Genomic DNA, 17104 nt, shown 5'->3' on the forward strand with positions numbered 1-17104 from the left:
ATAGCTTTCTTGATCTTAGGGTTCTACTACACGAAACGATTATTGGCCGTACGCTCAGACACTCTAAAGATCGACCGGGGGTGCAGGGAGCTGCAGGAGTGGCTGCCCAGATGATGTAAGGGTTCGATTACTGGCTGGCATGTTCTAAAATCATGATAGCCCGTTGCTCTGTGTAATAGAAGCAGCGGCAACAGACTGCTAATTTCTTTTATGGGCCACCTGGGCACTCTAAAGATCGAGCGGAGGGGTGGGGACAGGGGGGTGCAGGGAGCTGCAGGAGGGACTGCCCAGAAAATCTAAAGGTCCTATTACACAAGATGATTATTGGTCGTACTAGGCCGATTACCGGCCGTTCTGGCCAATAACTATTTTGAGTAATAGCACATAGTTAAAAGGCAACGATCAGCCAACGTACACAATCCGCCGGCCCCCGGTGTGAAGATCTCCCCTCTCCTCTGTTACACGGCTTCATTAATTCTAATGGAGCTATGTCACAGAGGGAAGGGGGTTTCGTCACACTGGGGTCAGTGGATTGTGTACTCAGGAGTGGGTGGGTGTTCGAGAATAGAAAGGCGTTGTGCGCGGGAAGCGGGGCGACAATTCAAAAAAAGGATCGCAGCCCCGGCATTAACGTGCCAGCACTGCTGTTAATTTAAAAAACTCAAAGCAATGTACTTGGTGGTATATTCGCTCAATGATTTACTTACTATCAGTAAAAATTCTAATCCTGAACCTAAGCAGCTACATCATGTTGCATGCCATGAATGCATTATTCACTAAAACTATCAATAATATATAAACTCATACAGCTTACAAGTTCATATATGTTTTTTTATGAGACTGATGAAATTATTTATTTCCCTTTCAATATGTGTCAGAATAGTGTACTTCAAAAAGTCACCTCCTATGATACAATTGTTTTAAGGATTGGGGCAGTTTTGAACTGCTTGAACTGCTCATGAAGTATTCTTCTAGTTCAATTTATAGATATACAAATGGAGATCACTTTGCATTGTATAATTACGATGCATGTTCAACATCATTGTGCTTCCTCAGGTGGTTGATATTTTACAAGTTTAATACATAATGACAACAAAGTATACTTAAAAGATGTTTTACTTAGATTTGTAACTAGCAATAATGAATCTCTGCTTTACATCACTTACACAATGATGTCACTTATTGCAGTGATGTCAATGGAGATAGATGAGCTGACTCCCAGATATTTTTGATGACTATTCCAGGTGTACAGCACTGAATAAGGTCAGAAAATTAATTATTCCTCATAAATGGTTTTATTAAAGGTGAGTGAACCTGCCAAAAGTTCAGGTTTGCATGAACCTGAATGATCTGCATTTGAATGCTGCTGCTTAGAGAAGGTGGACTCAGCCTGAAAAATAGCCTGGAAAACATGGATACAGCCTACGGCTGATGATCAGGAAAGACTTAAAGGGGTTATCGTAAAGGCAGTCTGTATCTTAAAGGAGAAGTCCGGCCAAAATTATTATTTTATATGTTATTACTTATGGAAAGTTATACAATTTTGTAATGTACATTAATTATGGAAATGTGCATATACTGCTATTTCCCTTAATTTAGTGTATCAGGAAGTGTTAGAATTCTCTCAGATCCAGTGACGTCACGACGAATGGTGTAATTCCTATGGAGTGTCCAGCAGGGGGCGCTCTCTATATAGAAGTCAATGAGTACCATTGACTTCTATATATAGTGCGCCCCTGCTGGACACTCCATAGGAATTAAAGTGTATGTGAATGTAATGTTATGTACTGTACTTTTGTGACTTCATGAATACATTTATGGAATACTTTGGGGAGCAAGTGTCCTTGCTCCCAAAAGTATCCCATAAATGTATTCAATGAATACATTTGCAGGGCACCGAGCAGGGAGGGAGAGAAGTGCCATCTACCTCCCCCCTCCCTGCTTGGTGCTGGGCACATATACAAAGTACTACTCCCCCATTATCTGCATATAATGGGGGAGTAGTACCTGTGCTATCCACATCACATTGCCGCCGCTCACACAGGGGCTGCTTTTCATGCCCCCCGCCGCTCCCCCTCCTCCTCCCGGCTTCCCACCGCCCGCGCCGCTCCTCACTATCCGGCCGGCCGCTGCCGGCCCTCCCGCCCCGTTCCTCACACTATCTGGCCGGCCGCCGCTCTCTGCTCTTGCATGCCGGCCGCGTCAGCCCGCCCCCACCCCGGCCGGGGACACCAGGACACTTCTCTCCCTTCCTGCTTGGTGCCCTGCAAATGTATTCAGTGAATACATTTATGGGATACTTTGGGGAGCAAGGACACTTGCTCCCCAAAGTATTCCATAAATGTATTCATGAAGTCACAAAAGTACAGTACATAACATTACATTCACATACACTGTAATTCCTATGGAGTGTCCAGCAGGGGCGCACTATATATAGAAGTCAATGGTACTCATTGACTTCTATATAGAGAGCGCCCCCTGCTGGACACTCCATAGGAATTACACCATTCGTTGTGACGTCACTGGATCTGAGAGAATTCTAACATTTCCTGATACACTAAATTAAGGGAAATAGCAGTATATGAGCATTTCCCATAATTAATGCACATTAGAAAATTGTATAACTTTCCATAAGTAATAACATATAAAATAATAATTTTAGCCGGACTTCTCCTTTAATGAAGTCTATTTATGAAGATACAGACTGCCTTTGCATTCTGTATCTTATGCCTTACCTACTCCTCTGTACCGATGCAGCAAGGCTGGCGCCGCCATCTTGATGACGTTACTTGCGTTCCAGCGCTGAAACGCAAGTTATGTCATCAAGATGGTGACGCCGGCCTTGCTGCACAGAACTGAGGAGTAGGTAAAGTAAAAGATACAGACTGCAAAGGCAGTCTGTATCTTTATGAATAGATAACAGGAACACTAGATAATACACAGCAATCGTGCGCTGTATAGCGCAAGATCACTGTGTATTGATGGAGCAGCGGGCAAAGGATCATGGTAACCTTTCCCGCCGCTCGGCATGATGGGAGTTTCCTGTCTCATGCCGGCTCTTTTGACAAGAGTTGGCGTAAGACCGTGAAGGAAAGGCAAATTAATTAAAAACGGGCCACAAAATGAATTAATTATATTTGTAGATGTTCATAAAAAAAAGAGATTTAAATTTAATGAAATAATAAAAAAATTTGAGAAATCTGCCGTGATTGCTTCTCTTTAAGCAAAATAGATGTTCAATAATCCCCCCCCCCCCCCCCAGAGACTAACAGTCTGTTGAATAATTATTAGCAAATTAGTCTTAAGAGTTCTGACTGACCTCCCTTCTACAGAAGACAGTGTTTGAGGATTCCTCTGTGTCCCACCATGAACTCCTTCTTCCCCCTCCCTTCGAGGACGCTCATGTGAACAGTTTCCCTGACTGGCTGTCTCTGCAATCTGTGATGCTGGCCAGTCACCGGCAACTTGACCCAGGAGGGGGCTGACCGCAATCACAGAGTGCTGAGACAGTTGGTAAATTTCCATATTGACATACGTACGGCAGAGGAGTAATGCTTTTCTCTGACCTGTTCGATCTGAGATTTTCTCATAGAGTGCCTCTATGTGTACACTGCTGATAATACTGAGCAATGCTATGCATGGTTGTTCATATAAGTCCTCTAGGGGATTATAAAGTAAAAAAAGTAATAATTTTGAAAATATTTTTTAAAAACCCTCCCCAATAAAAGTTTAAATCACTCCATTTTCCATTATACAAATAAAAAAAAGTAATAAAATAAAAATGAAAAATCAATAAAAAGCAAATAAAAAAATTTAATTTTCAAAAAAGCTGGTCACACCTAATGTAAAAAAAACACCAGAAACAATGCCAAGATAATCTTTGGCAGTTTTTCTGAAGACCAGAAAAACGCCACAAAAAAGCTGTCTGGGGGCATCCTTATTGCTCTTAGAAGGCGAGAAAGAACACTGATTCAGTGTGACCTGGACATTGGGGCATCAATGACCTTTGGTCATGAAGGGGTTAAACAACATTCACATGTCCCTAGGGAGGGGAGGCTGATGGTAGAAGTTAACATGTCTGTTTTGCAAGACTCCCTTCTTATTTAAAAAAAAAGCTGTGGATGACCCCCACTTCCAAATAAGTGGTGTGTGATGTGTTATTTTCCCAATAATGGGCATTCACTAGAGATGAGCGAGCCGGCATTTGAATCCTGCTGTTTTCCCGTTCTGTGGGGAAGGTGGAGACATCCTAAGTCCCACCAGGAAAATAGGAATACAACCTAGGTCATAGGCTGTATCCCTGTTTTCCAGGCGGGACTAAGGCTGTCTTCACCTTCCGCACGGAACAGGCATTCACAGATTTGTTATTAACCCCTTAAGGACAGAGCCTGAAATGGCCTTAATGACAGAGACAAATTTTATGAATATGACCAGTGTCACTTTAGTCATTAATAACTTCGGGATGCTTTTACCTATCCGGCTGATTCTGAGATTGTTTTCTCGTGACATATTGTACTTTACATTTCTGGTAAATTGGAGTCGATACTCATAACAAATCTTTATGAAAAAAACCCAAATAATGTGAAAAAATGTGAAAAAATGCATTTTTCCAACTTTGAAACTTCTTTGCGTATACAGAAAGTGGTTATACCACATAAATTATATATTAAATAGCATTAGCAACATGTCTACTTTATGTTGGCGGCATTTATTAAACTATCTTTCATTTTTTTTAGACGATAGGAAGCTTAAAACATTAGCAGCAAATTTCCAAATTTTCAGTAAAATTTCAAAATCAGATATTTTTAGGGACCTGTTCAGATATAAAGTGTATTTGAGGGGCCTGTATGTTAGAAAGCCCCACAAAGCACCCCATTTCAGAAACTGCACCCACCAAACTCTGCAAAAGCACATCCAGAAAGTGTTTTAACCCTTTAGGGGAGTCACAGAAATAAAAGCTAAGTGTGTAAGGAATTTGAAAATTTTAATTTTCTGTGCAGAGATTTTATTGTAATCCAATATTTTTCATAATTATAAACCTATTACCAGAGAAATGCACCCCAATAATTATTGCCCCGTTTCTGCAGTTTATAGAAATACCCCATATGTGGCCCTATTGCGCTATTTGACGCAACCACAAGCCTCAGATATAAGGGAGCGCCTAGTGAATTTCAACGCCTCCGTTATATTTGGTCATTTTTGACTGTACCACTTCAGGTTGGCAGAGGCTCTGGGGTGTCAAAACCTAAAAAACACCCCTAAAGGGACACCATTTAGAAAACTACACCCCTCAAGGAATGTAACAAGGGGTGCGGTGAGCATCTGGACCCCACAGGTGCTTCACAGATTTTCCGAACAATATGGCGTGAAAAAAGAAAAATTTATTTTTTACACTAAAACGTTGTTCTAGCCTTCAATTTTTCATTTTCTTAAAGGGATAAGAGGCAAAAAAAGACAAAAAATGTGTAGCGCAGTTTCTCCCGAGTACAGAAATACCCCACATGTGGCGATAGAGTGCCAAGGGGGCGCAGGACGAGCCTCCAAAGGGAAGGAGCGCCAATTGGCTTTTGGAAGCTGAATTTCACTGAAAGGATTTCAAGGGCCATGTCGCATTTACAGAGCCCTCGTGCTGCCAAGACACTGGAAACCCCCCACAAGTGATTCCATTCTGGAAACTACACCCCTCAAGGAATCTAACAAGGGGTGCAGTGAGCATATGGACCCCACTGGTGACGGGCACAAATGTGGAACAATGTGACGTGAAAGGGAAAAATTTCATTTTTTCACTTTCATGGCACAAATGTGCCCGTCATCAAGGGGTCCATATCCTCACTGCACCCCTTGTTAGATTCCTTGAGGGGTGCAGTTTCCAGAATGGGGGGTTTCCAGTGTTTTGGCAGCACGAGGGCTCTGTAAATGCGACATGGCGTTCATCATCCATTCTAGCCAAATCCAACCTCCAAAATCCAAATGGCGCTCCTTCCCTTCGGAGGCTTGCCCTGCGCCCACATGGCGCTTTATGTCCACATGTGGGGTATTTACGGACTCGGGGGAAATTGCTCTACACATATTGTGTGTTTTTTTCTCTTTTAACCCCTTGTGAAAATGATAAATTCAAGGCTAAACCAACATTATAGTGTAAAAAATGTAATATTTCATTTTCACGCCACATTGTTCCACATTTGTGCCCGTCACCAGTGGGGTCCATATGCTCACTACACCCCTTGTTACATTCCCTGAGGGGTGTAGTTTCCATAATGGGGTCACTTGTGGGGGGTTTCAACTGTCTTGGCAACACAGAGGCCTTTTGAATGCAACATGGCCCCTCAAAATCCATTCCATCTAAATCCAGCCTTCAAAAACGAAATGGCGCTCCTTCCCTTCGGAGGCTTGCCCTGCGCCCACATGGCGCTTTATGTCCACATGTGGGGTATTTACGGACTCGGGGGAAATTGCGCTACACATTTTGTTTTTTTTCTCCTCTTTTAACCCCTTGTGAAAATGATATATTCAAGGCTAAACCAACATTATAGTGTAAAAAATGTAATATTTCATTTTCACGCCACATTGTTCCACATTTGTGTCCGTCACCAGTGGGGTCCATATGCTCACTACACCCCTTGTTACATTCCTTGAGGGGTGCAGTTTCCATAATGGGGTCACTTGTGGGGGGTTTCAACTGTCTTGGCAAAACAGGGGCCTTTTGAATGCAACATGGCCCCTCGAAATCCATTCCATCCAAATCCAGCCTTCAAAAACCAAATGGCGCTTCTTCCCTTCGGAGGCTTTCCCTGCACCCGCATGGCGCTTTATGTCCACATGTGGGGTATTTCCGTACTCAGGGGAAATTGCGCTACACATTAAATGTTTTTTTTTATCTTTTAACCCCTTGTGAAAATGAAAAAACATGACAAGATTAATGATTTAGAGTAAAAATTTTACAAAAATTACACTAAATGTTGGTCTAGCCTTGATTTTTTTCCATTTCCACAAGGGGTTTAAAAAGAAAATGAACACAAAACGTGTAGGGTAGTTTCCCCTGAGTACGAAAATACCCCACATGTGGGCATAATGTGCCATATGGGCACAGGGCAAGTCACCAAAGGGACAGAGCGCCATTTAGAGGCTGGAATGGAGGATGGAGGCCATGTCGCAATTACAAAGCTCCTGTGCTGCCAGGACAGTAGAAATCCCCGACAAGTGACCCCATTCTGGAAACTACACCCCATAAGGAATCTAACAAGGGGTGCAGTGAGCATATGGACCCCACTGGTGACGGGCACTTACGTAGAACATGTGCCGAGAAAATAAAAAATACAATTTTTTTCATTTTCACGTCCCAAATGTGGCCGTCACCAGGGGGCCATATCCCCGCTGCCCCCCTTCTTAGATTCCTTATGGGGTGTAGTTTCCAGAATGGGGTCACTTGTGGGGGGTTTCTACTGTCCTGGCCGCACAGAGGCTTTGTAATTGCATCATGGCCTCCTCTAATGGGAATGGCGGCCATACCTACTTAGCTGGGGAAAAGGGACAATTCTAATTTATTTGGGGGTATTAGGCCAATTATTAGTTTATAAGGTTGAAAATGACAGGTGTCCATCAAATTCAACCTGTGTTGATCCAGAGGAAGGCAAAAACCCCTCGTGAGGCAGACGACAGTAGCCTCATCACAGGGGAAAATTCCTTCCCGACTCCATAATGGCGATCAGAATAATCCCTGGATCAACGTGACCCCTGAAATAGGAATAAGGGACAGAATTTAGATAATGTAGAACCCCAATGACGTGTGGTGCGCCTTGGAGCGATCCAGTATGCAGAGGCCGGGGTGATCAGGACAGGTGTCACACTGGAAAATGGTGTCCTTCCTGATCCCCCTGTTACCCCACACTCTGCACTTCTTCTGGGGTCTCCCTTTCTCCAGTGTGGGGGACGTCACCTGGAAAATGTTTCCCTGGTGCGATACGGGGTCCCTCATATCCAGAAGCGCTGGGTCCGCTCCATGGCTACTAAATATTAGGGCGCTATTACTGCTTCTGATATTTTCGGATCGTTCCGCAAGCTACAGTAGCTCGGGCAGCGAGGGACCAGAAGAGGGGGCGCTGGTATAAAAGTTATCCCCGTACAGGTGGTGACCTTTATCCAGCAGTGGGAAGATCAGTTCCCAAACGATCTCCCCACTAACTCCGAGGATCGGGGGGGAGGGGGCATCTGGGGGCTGCATTCGGGTGTCCCTTCCTACATACACTCTAAGGGTACGTGCACACTGCGGAATCGCGACAGATAACCCTTCGTGCATTCCACAGTTGGCACCCGCCGGCGGAGTGATGCAGGCGCACGTCTCCGTCCGTGTCATAGACTCCATTCTATGCACGGGCGGATTCCGCTCTCTGTCCAACGTGTTCGTTCTTTGAATGGACGACGGAATCCGCCCATGCATAACATGGAGTCTATGACACGGGTGGAGACACGCGCCCGCATCAGTCCGCCGGCGGGTGCCAGCTGCGGAATGCACAAAGGGTTATCCTTCGCCATTCCGCAGTGTGCACGTACCCGAAATCTGTAAGTGTACCCTGAGGTACTGTCACAGAGTGTGTAGAATTTCACACCATACCGTCATCTCTTATTGGGACGGTACTGGCGGAAAAGACGTGTCTGGGGGGCAGCGTACTCTACGCTACCCCCAGACACGTCACTGGATGATGAGGATGAATGGAGGAAAGAAGGATCCCCCCCATTTATCCTCACTGGCTGTTTCGGTGTCGGGGGTAATAATAACGTATCCCTCTGACGCCGAAAACACCCTGGGGGCCATTTGTATACGGGGATTGGTATATGGGGTATGTAGTGGTGTAGTGTCAAACTTTATTCAATGTAGTGTGGTGTAATGTAGTGTTTTTTTACATGTTTTTTTTACAGTAAGTATAAAAAAAAACCTACGCCAACAAAGGAGTTGCTGATAAATGCCGCACTTATGTGCGGCACTTATCAGCAGACCGTGGCAGTAGAATATAGAAAAAAAACACCCTACGCCAAAAAGGAGGAGTTGCTGATTAGCAGCGCACTTTCGTGCGATGCTGATCAACACTCAGCGGCGATAGGGTGCGGAAAATAGAAAAAAAAAAATTTGAAAAAAAAATAAATAAAATTTTTTTTCTACATTCTGAACCTGTAGCTGCTGATAAGTGTATTACACATATCAGCCGCTAGAGGGCAGCAGAGCGCAAAATACGGAAAGAGCCGACGCTGGAGCCGAAAATAGGCGAGAGAAGCCGAACGTGACGTCACGGAAGAAGCCGAAGACCCGAACGAAGACGAGGATGCCGCGAACCCGGAAGACGCCGATCAGGAGCCCGGGACAGGTGAGTAATGTACAAATACCTGCTCTGGACCCCTCGGCTACCTAGCTGAGGGGTCCAGGGCAGGTATTTACTATATTGTGGGACTCTGATCGCCGTGCCACCGGCCCGATCGCCGTGAACGGCCGGCCGGCCGTTCACGGCGATCGGGCCGGTGGCACGGCGATCACCATTCCTTTTTACAGTAATGGCGGTCGGTGCCGTCCTCGGACAGCACCGACCGCCATTTTTTCCTTTCGCCGATGACCCGGAAAGGTTCCGATCGCCGCTATTGGCTGATCTGAATTGATCAGCCTATAGCGGCGATCGTAAGCACGGGGGGTGTTAACCACCCCCCGTGCCGTGAAGCTAAGATGGCCTGCTATGATTTATAGCAGGCCATCTTCCCCGACCGCTGTGTGTGAACACGCAGCGATCGGGGAAACATCGGGCGTAAATTTACGCCCTGATGCGCCAAGTACCAGGGCGCGAGGGCGTAAGTTTACGCCCGATGTCGTTAAGGGGTTAAAGTTGCTCTTTATAGCATTGTTAAGGATGGGTCATGGTGTTTATGTCGTTTACATGGTCAGATTAGAAAAAATAACATGGTTTAGTTCTGGTTTTGTCTCTAATTAGTTAAAGAAAAATCTAGACAAATCATCCGCTTTTAAAAAGGTTTGTCACCACAAATGAGATTATTCCAGTTTCCTCAGTGTAAATAAACAAACTATTCAAAAAAAATAAATGAGGGAGGATTTGCAAATCGACATGTCAATTCTTTGAGTGGAAAGCCACAGAGAGCTCAGTATGAACAGGCCATAATGGTGGAGAAAATACAGCTCCAATCCTCCCAGCTTCTTCACCTACATTTACTTTTTCAGGCTTTGTTCATACTACGTAAAAGTACGGCCATTGTTGCCATCGGCAACAACGGCCGTACTTTGTACGGGGTGGAACACTGCCTATTCTTGTATGGGATCCCAGCCGGGGCGTAAACGCATCGTATACGGGATCCCATGCGGAGCTGCAAACAACTGACATGTCAGTTTTCTGCATCCGCAATTCAGTGAATTGCGGCCGCAGAAAGACCTGTCAGTTAACACAATGAAGCGAGCGGCTCCAGCTGTTTGCCTCATTGTGTGCTATGGGAAGTTCTGATGCAGGGGCGTGCTGATGCACCCGCATCTGAGCACTGCGGCCGGAAAGATGATCTTTGAAGAGACCGACCGTTCCATGACTCAGCCGGGTCACGGAACGGCCGGTCTCTTTTGAAGTGGGAACATAGCCTCACTTCTGTTGTTTTTTCCTGCTTACTGGTGTTTTTGCCTGGGTGAGGGAAATAAAATTTAATTCCGCTCAAACATAACTTTTGATATATTGCTGCCCATGGTGGGACTAACAATTTATTACATACTTCTTATTATATATTCAGTTTCCTTTCCCAGTTCTCAGCTGCAGTTTTCTGCTGAAATCACAAAAATCTGTGTGTGAGCTTTTTTTTCCGTCTCCCCCTACTCCCCCCTCCCTTCTGAGACAGCTGATATAAACACATGCCTGACTGGCTTATCTGCAACATTACAGCTTCTGCTGGGAGGGTTAATCACAGTGAGTTCATGAGCAATTTGACCTCAGACTAAGGGTGCCTTTACACAAAGAGATTTATCTGACAGATTTTAGAAGCCAAAGCCAGTAACAGACTACAAACAGAGAACAGGTCATAAAGGAAAGGCTGAAATTTCTGCTCTTTTCATATCCATTCCTCGTTTTGGCTTCGAAAATCTGTCAGATAAATCTCTCTGTGTAAAGGCACCCTAACCCTCCCAGCAATACAAAGAAGCTACAATATTGCAGATAAAGCCAGTCAGGCATTTGTTTACATCAGCTGTCTCAGAAGGAAGGGGAAAAAGGAGAAAGAGAGAAAAGCTCACACAGATTTTGTGATTTTAGCAGAAAGCAGCAGCTCAGTACTGGGGGAAGGAGAATGAATATATAATGATAAATATGGAATGGATTGTTAGGCTCACCATGGGCAGCAACATATCAAAAATTTTGTTTGAGTGGCATACCCCTTTAGGGTACCTTCACACGTACCGGATCTGCAGCGGATTTCACGCTGCAAGTTTGCAGCGAAATCCGCTGCGGATCCTGTTATAGTGAAGGCCTATAGGGTCAGATACCTGCAGCAATTTTCATTCAGTTGCAGATATGTGACCCGGCCCCTTTAACCCCCGGCCGCCTGCAGCATACATTACCTGCTCGGTGCTGTGGCTGTGTGAAGCTCCCGACTTCCCTCACTCCTCATCAGCCAATCAGTGCTGCCGTGCACTGATTGGCTGATGAGGAGCGACAAGAGCCGGGAGCTTCACACAGCCGTGGCGCAGAGCAGGTAATGTATGCTCTGGGCATTTATCACCTGCTCCTGCATGCTTTGGAGCCTCCTGGCATCTCCCGGCGGTCAGCCAATTGGTGCTCTGCGGCGGGGTAGCGCACTGATTGGCTGACCGCTGGGAGATGCTGGGAGGCCCCGAAGCAAGCAGGAGCCTGGAGCAGGTTATGTATACTCCAGGTCGGGGGCTGCGGGGGTTAAAGGAGCCGGGTTACATATCCGCAGCGGAATGAAAATGATATGTAACCCCATAGACCTTCACACTACCAGGATCCGCAGCAGATTTCGCTGCAAACTTGCAGCGTGAAATCCGCTGCGGATCCGGAACGTGCGAAGGTACCTATAATATGTATTACTAATTCACACATACTACTGATTTATGCAGGAAAATATACTGATTTATGCAGGAAAATATAATAGAATGTACAGGCCATACCTGGTTTATTAGCGTGTATACCACATGACCTTATAAACCATTTAACAGCTTTGAAAAGGATCCTGATATAGTTTCCATCACTTCTCAGAAAACTGAGGACATTAGATTGCACTTCCCAGACTCCATCCCACATTAGATTGATTCTGTCAATTCATAGAGTAAAGAAAGCAAATGAAAGCAATCTTAGAAGTGATTTCCGCTAAATGAGTTTCAAGCATACAAACATATTTTTCAACTACAAAGGGATAAAGGACTCCTAGAATGAAAAGCTTTTATGATGCAAGTTAGAGAACAAGTTTTAAGTGAACCATTTACAAAGAAATATTACTCTCAGCCATAGGAAAGAGCATTTTGTATATCATAAAAAGCCACCATAACCTGTAAAAGAAGTAACATGACAGGATAAGTGTGTACTTTTCCCTGGACACATACTTTCTTTTAACAAAGGATGTTTATGAATGTACAATAATACAATAAATAGAGCTATAACATGCTTTTTATGCTGGATGCCTAGAGCTCTTCATTTCAAGCAGAACTGTAGACCCTCAGCCATCATCCCTTGGGCCAAAGCAGGAACAATAGATAAAGTGCAGTTCCACAAACCATCTTGGTAACCATGTTTATATAATCCAACAGCTGGCTACAGGAAAAAATGTAAAACTCTGACCCTGATGTTATTTCCTTACTCTTTTTTAACCTCAAATGACTAAAAGACAACTCATTGACTGCATTTCACTTTTTCTGGCTGTGTTTTTTTTTTTTTTTTTGGGGGGGGGGGGGGGGTCATCTTATAAGTTTTATATAATTTTATCTTATTTGACTGCTTTGAAAAAATTTCTACTTTTTTGTTTAAAATTGCTGTATTATGATCCTTATAGCGCATTTATGTTTTGGTCTATTTGAAGTGTCATGTTTGTCGCCATGATTTGTACTTTTTTTATCAGCATGTTGCTCATGTATATGAAACTTTAGGATTACAGTTTTTCTGAATATGAAAAAATCTGCAACTTGGGGTGTTTTTTTTGTGCTTATGCCATTTGCCATGTTAGATCAGAAATATGATCATTTAATAGTCCAGGTAATTCTGCACTTGTTCATTTACCTATTTATAGGTGGTCTTTTATAGAAATAATTTAGTCAGCTTGTCATGATTTATATCCTCAGTGCACAGACCATAATCACAGAAGGCTGAGGGCCGGGAAGCCACAGAAGCCTGTAACTTGTTCCTACACTGCTCTGTTAGGTTATGTTCCCACATAGTAAACCAGGAGTGGTATGAAAACACAGAAAGGCTATATTCACACCCTGTTGAAATTTAGTGGATGGCCGCCATTTAATGGCAAATCTTGCAGATATCTAATCCACGCTTTGAAAAAGGTCTAAACATATTTTACTTTTTTAGCGTGTTAGGGTGCGTTCACACCTACAGGATCCGCAGCAGATCTGCAGCAGATTTGATGGTGCAGATTTGATGCTGTGTTCAGTTATTTAAATGAAATCTGCTGCGGATCCGCAGCAGAAAATATGCTGCGGATCCGGTAAGTGTGAACGTACCCTTACAGGGCTTAGAAATGTATCAACAAATTATCAAATTTTCATTAAAGTTTCCAAAACTGATTTGTTAGGAACCAGTTCATTTTTTAAATGGATTTAGGAGGCTTATATAATGGAAACACATAAATAGAAAATGTAAATTTTCCAATAATATATACGTTTAGATTAAAGTTTCTCATTTTTACAAGAAACATGAGAGAAAAGCACCCTAAAATTTGTAACGCAGGTTCTCTTGGGTACAACAGTACCCCATATGTGGGCATAAACCACTGTATGGGCACACAGAGCCAGGTGCATTTGCAGTGCCCCTGTAGTGCCAACAGAGTGAAACCCCCCAACAGTCATTCCATTTTGCGGGGGAAAGATCAGAAGCAATGTGAGAAAATATTATTTTACTGAAAGAGTAGTAGATACCTGGAACAAACTTCCAGCAGAAGTGGTTGGTAAATCTACAATAACAGAATTTAAACACGCCTGGGATAAACATACATCTATCCTAAGATAATAAGAAAGGGAATACTAAAAGGGCAGACTAGATGGACCCAGTGGTCTTTTTCTGCCGACAATCTTCTATGTTTCTAAGTACACCCCTCAAAGAATTCATCTTGGGGTGTGGTGAGCATTTTAGAGGAAAGTATTCAAAATTAGACAGTAAAAATAAAAAAGTTTTCCAATAATATGTTTGTTTAGTTAGAAATGTCTTAATTTAATGAGGAACAGGAGAGAAAAGGCACACCAAACTTTGTAACGCAGGTTCTCTTGAGTACAATGGTACCCCATATGTGGGCACAAACCACTGTATGGGCACACAGCCGGGCTCAGAAGGGAAGGAGCGTCATTTTGCTGGAGCAAAACTGCAGCTAGTAACCGTTATTAGAATAGCGCAGTTACTAAAAAAAAAAAATATATATATATATATATATATATATATATATATATTGTAAACATGTCACTGGAGATGTGTTCGAGGGGGTGTACATCTCACCTAGGCTGATGCATAGTGTGAGATGGTAAGTCCAGGAGGGATCTGTTGCTCAGCAGTGCTATGCTGCTGAGTTATTATTTATTTTTACCGGGCCTGGATTTACATGGAATGGCAGGTAGGTTTTGGTAGTGGGACTTGCCATTCTCTCCCCCCGATCCAGTTTGGGTTTTGCCATCAGGTGAGCAATCAGCCTGAGAAGGTAAGAGCTCCACAGAGATGCAGGTGGGGGCTCTCAGCCAGGGGTGAACAGCCTGCATGCTGGTTCTCCTGGGAGCAAGGAATACAGACGCTGCTGGAGCATATATATACCCTGCGGTATCCAGGTGAAAGACGCACTGTTTGTCTAGTGTCAGATAGGTGAAGAAACCTGTTAGTAAGCGCCCAGACGGGCAAGACCTTTTTGTTTGTTTTATTCTTAAAGCACGGTGCTGCTGGGTTTTGTTTGATGGACTGTTTATGCTGCAAATAAACGCCAAGCTGTTATTTTACAAGTCCAAGTCTGCTGTGAACTGTGTCCAAACACACCATCCCCCGGGAAGATCCCTACAATTGGTGCTGCGGAGCGGGCAAATCGGTTGCTAGGGGCAACGGTGTGCATCAACTTGGCTACAGCTGCTTATGTCCTGGGTGAAGGCTGCTGCTTCACTCCAAAAACAGACAAGCAACATGGAGGAGATGATGAAGCAGCTAATGCAAGTGAGTTTGCAACAACAACAGGCTCAGGCAGCCGCTAAACAGGATCAGGCGGCCGCTAACCTTCGCCATGAGCAGGCTAATAGGCTGCAACAACAGGCTCTGACAGATGCTAACCTGCGCCATGAACAGGCTCTGACCGCCGCTAACCTACGCCATGAACAGGCGATGGCTCAACAACAGAAACTTATTGAGCACTTGATAGCAAAGCAAGAGGCGTCTGCAGGTGCTAATCCCCAGCCGGTGGCAGCAGCCGCGCCAGAGACTTTGTCTATGAGAAGAGCTGTGCAGCGTGCGCTGTAAAAGATGACTGCTGATGACGATGTTGAGGCCTACTTAACTGTCTTTGAACGTGTGGCTGAGCGAGAAAAGCTACCCTCCACTGAGTGGGCAGAGGTCATTGCTCCCTATTTAACAGGTGAACCTCAAAAGGCCTACTATGACCTCAGTGAGCAAGAGGTCAAGGACTACCCTCGGCTAAGAGCAGAGATACTTGCCCGACTAGGAGTTACTGCTGCTGTCTGTGCCCGGAGGGTCCGCAACTGGAGCTACAGTCTGGACAAGTCAGCGAGGTCCCAGATGTATGACCTGATTCATCTGGCAAGAAAATGGTTGGAGCCAGACACCTCTACTCCTGCACAGATCCTAGAGAGGGTCGTGATGGATCGCTACCTCCGCGCACTTCCTGCGGATCTGCAACGCTTGGTGGGACAAGGCGACCTTAAGAGTGCCGACGAACTTGTCAACCTTGTGGAGAGGTTCCAGGCGACTGAGGACTACCTCCGTGATGTTCCTGCAGCACCTTCACCTCCCCGGAGTGCCAGACCTGTGCCATCAGCTGGTAAGAGACTTCCATCTATTGGGGGAGTGTGAAGGGGTGCTTATAGAGGGAAGAGCGCTCAGGAGGTGTCTCAGGGGCAAAAGACTGGTGATGGTCCCCGGTGGCTAAGTGGCCCTAAAAAGGACTCCCTGCCAAGGAGACCAGGCCCTATCCAGTGCTGGAGATGCCATGAGACGGGACATATGTCTGCCCATTGCCCTCTTACCACTGAGCCCATGGAGTGTGACTCTAGCTGGCGTCAGTCGCTATTTGCGGAACCGTCTTTTGTTGCGGTCACTGGACTAGAGACTGAACCGCAAGTCTGCCACATTACTGTCAATGACTTCCCTGTTAAGGCGTTGCTGGACTCAGGAAGCCTTGTCACCTTGGTGCATGCCAGTCTGGTGACTGGGGACTTTGTGTCCAACAAACATATGAGTGTGGTGTGCATACATGGTGATACAAAGGTTTACCCTATAGTACTGGCTAATGTCGGGACTGAACTAGGCGCTGTACAATATGAAATGGGTGTGGTTAAAAACCTTATGCATAATGTAATATTGGGGCGTGATTTTCCATTGTTCTGGGCTCTATGGGGAAAACAACAATCCCCTGAAAGGAGTGAGGAGACCCCTAAGTCTATTGCATTACCCACTGTAAATGATAAAAATGTACAGGATGAAAATGATACTTTTCCTTTGCAGGTCCTGGCTGGTGAGGAAGAGGCTCCTCCCACTGACCAGAATGTTCCAGACTTAGAGGTGTCTAGGGATAATTTTGGTACTGCACAGTTGCAGGACCCCACTCTCAGAAATGCGAGAGAGCAGGTCACTGTTATGAATGGGGTACCTCAGGAACCAGAAGCTGAGAAAAAGTTTCCACATTTTTCTGTGAC

The 17104-nt window shown here is 44.7% G+C and overlaps 1 protein-coding gene across 1 annotated transcript in view; it reads left to right on the forward strand.

The window, feature by feature from the left end:
• The first annotated feature begins 16152 nt into the window (after positions 1-16152).
• The window catches only part of MAK (male germ cell associated kinase), a 71667-nt gene continuing 70715 nt past the window's right edge, over positions 16153-17104 (forward strand). Inside the window, exon 1 of the mRNA XM_069958027.1 lies at positions 16153-16230. The gene's annotated coding sequence lies outside the window, so the exon portion shown is untranslated. The remainder of the gene's footprint in view (positions 16231-17104) is intronic.

The sequence above is a fragment of the Dendropsophus ebraccatus genome, chromosome 2 (assembly GCF_027789765.1).
Source record: "Dendropsophus ebraccatus isolate aDenEbr1 chromosome 2, aDenEbr1.pat, whole genome shotgun sequence".
NCBI lineage: Eukaryota > Metazoa > Chordata > Amphibia > Anura > Hylidae > Dendropsophus > Dendropsophus ebraccatus.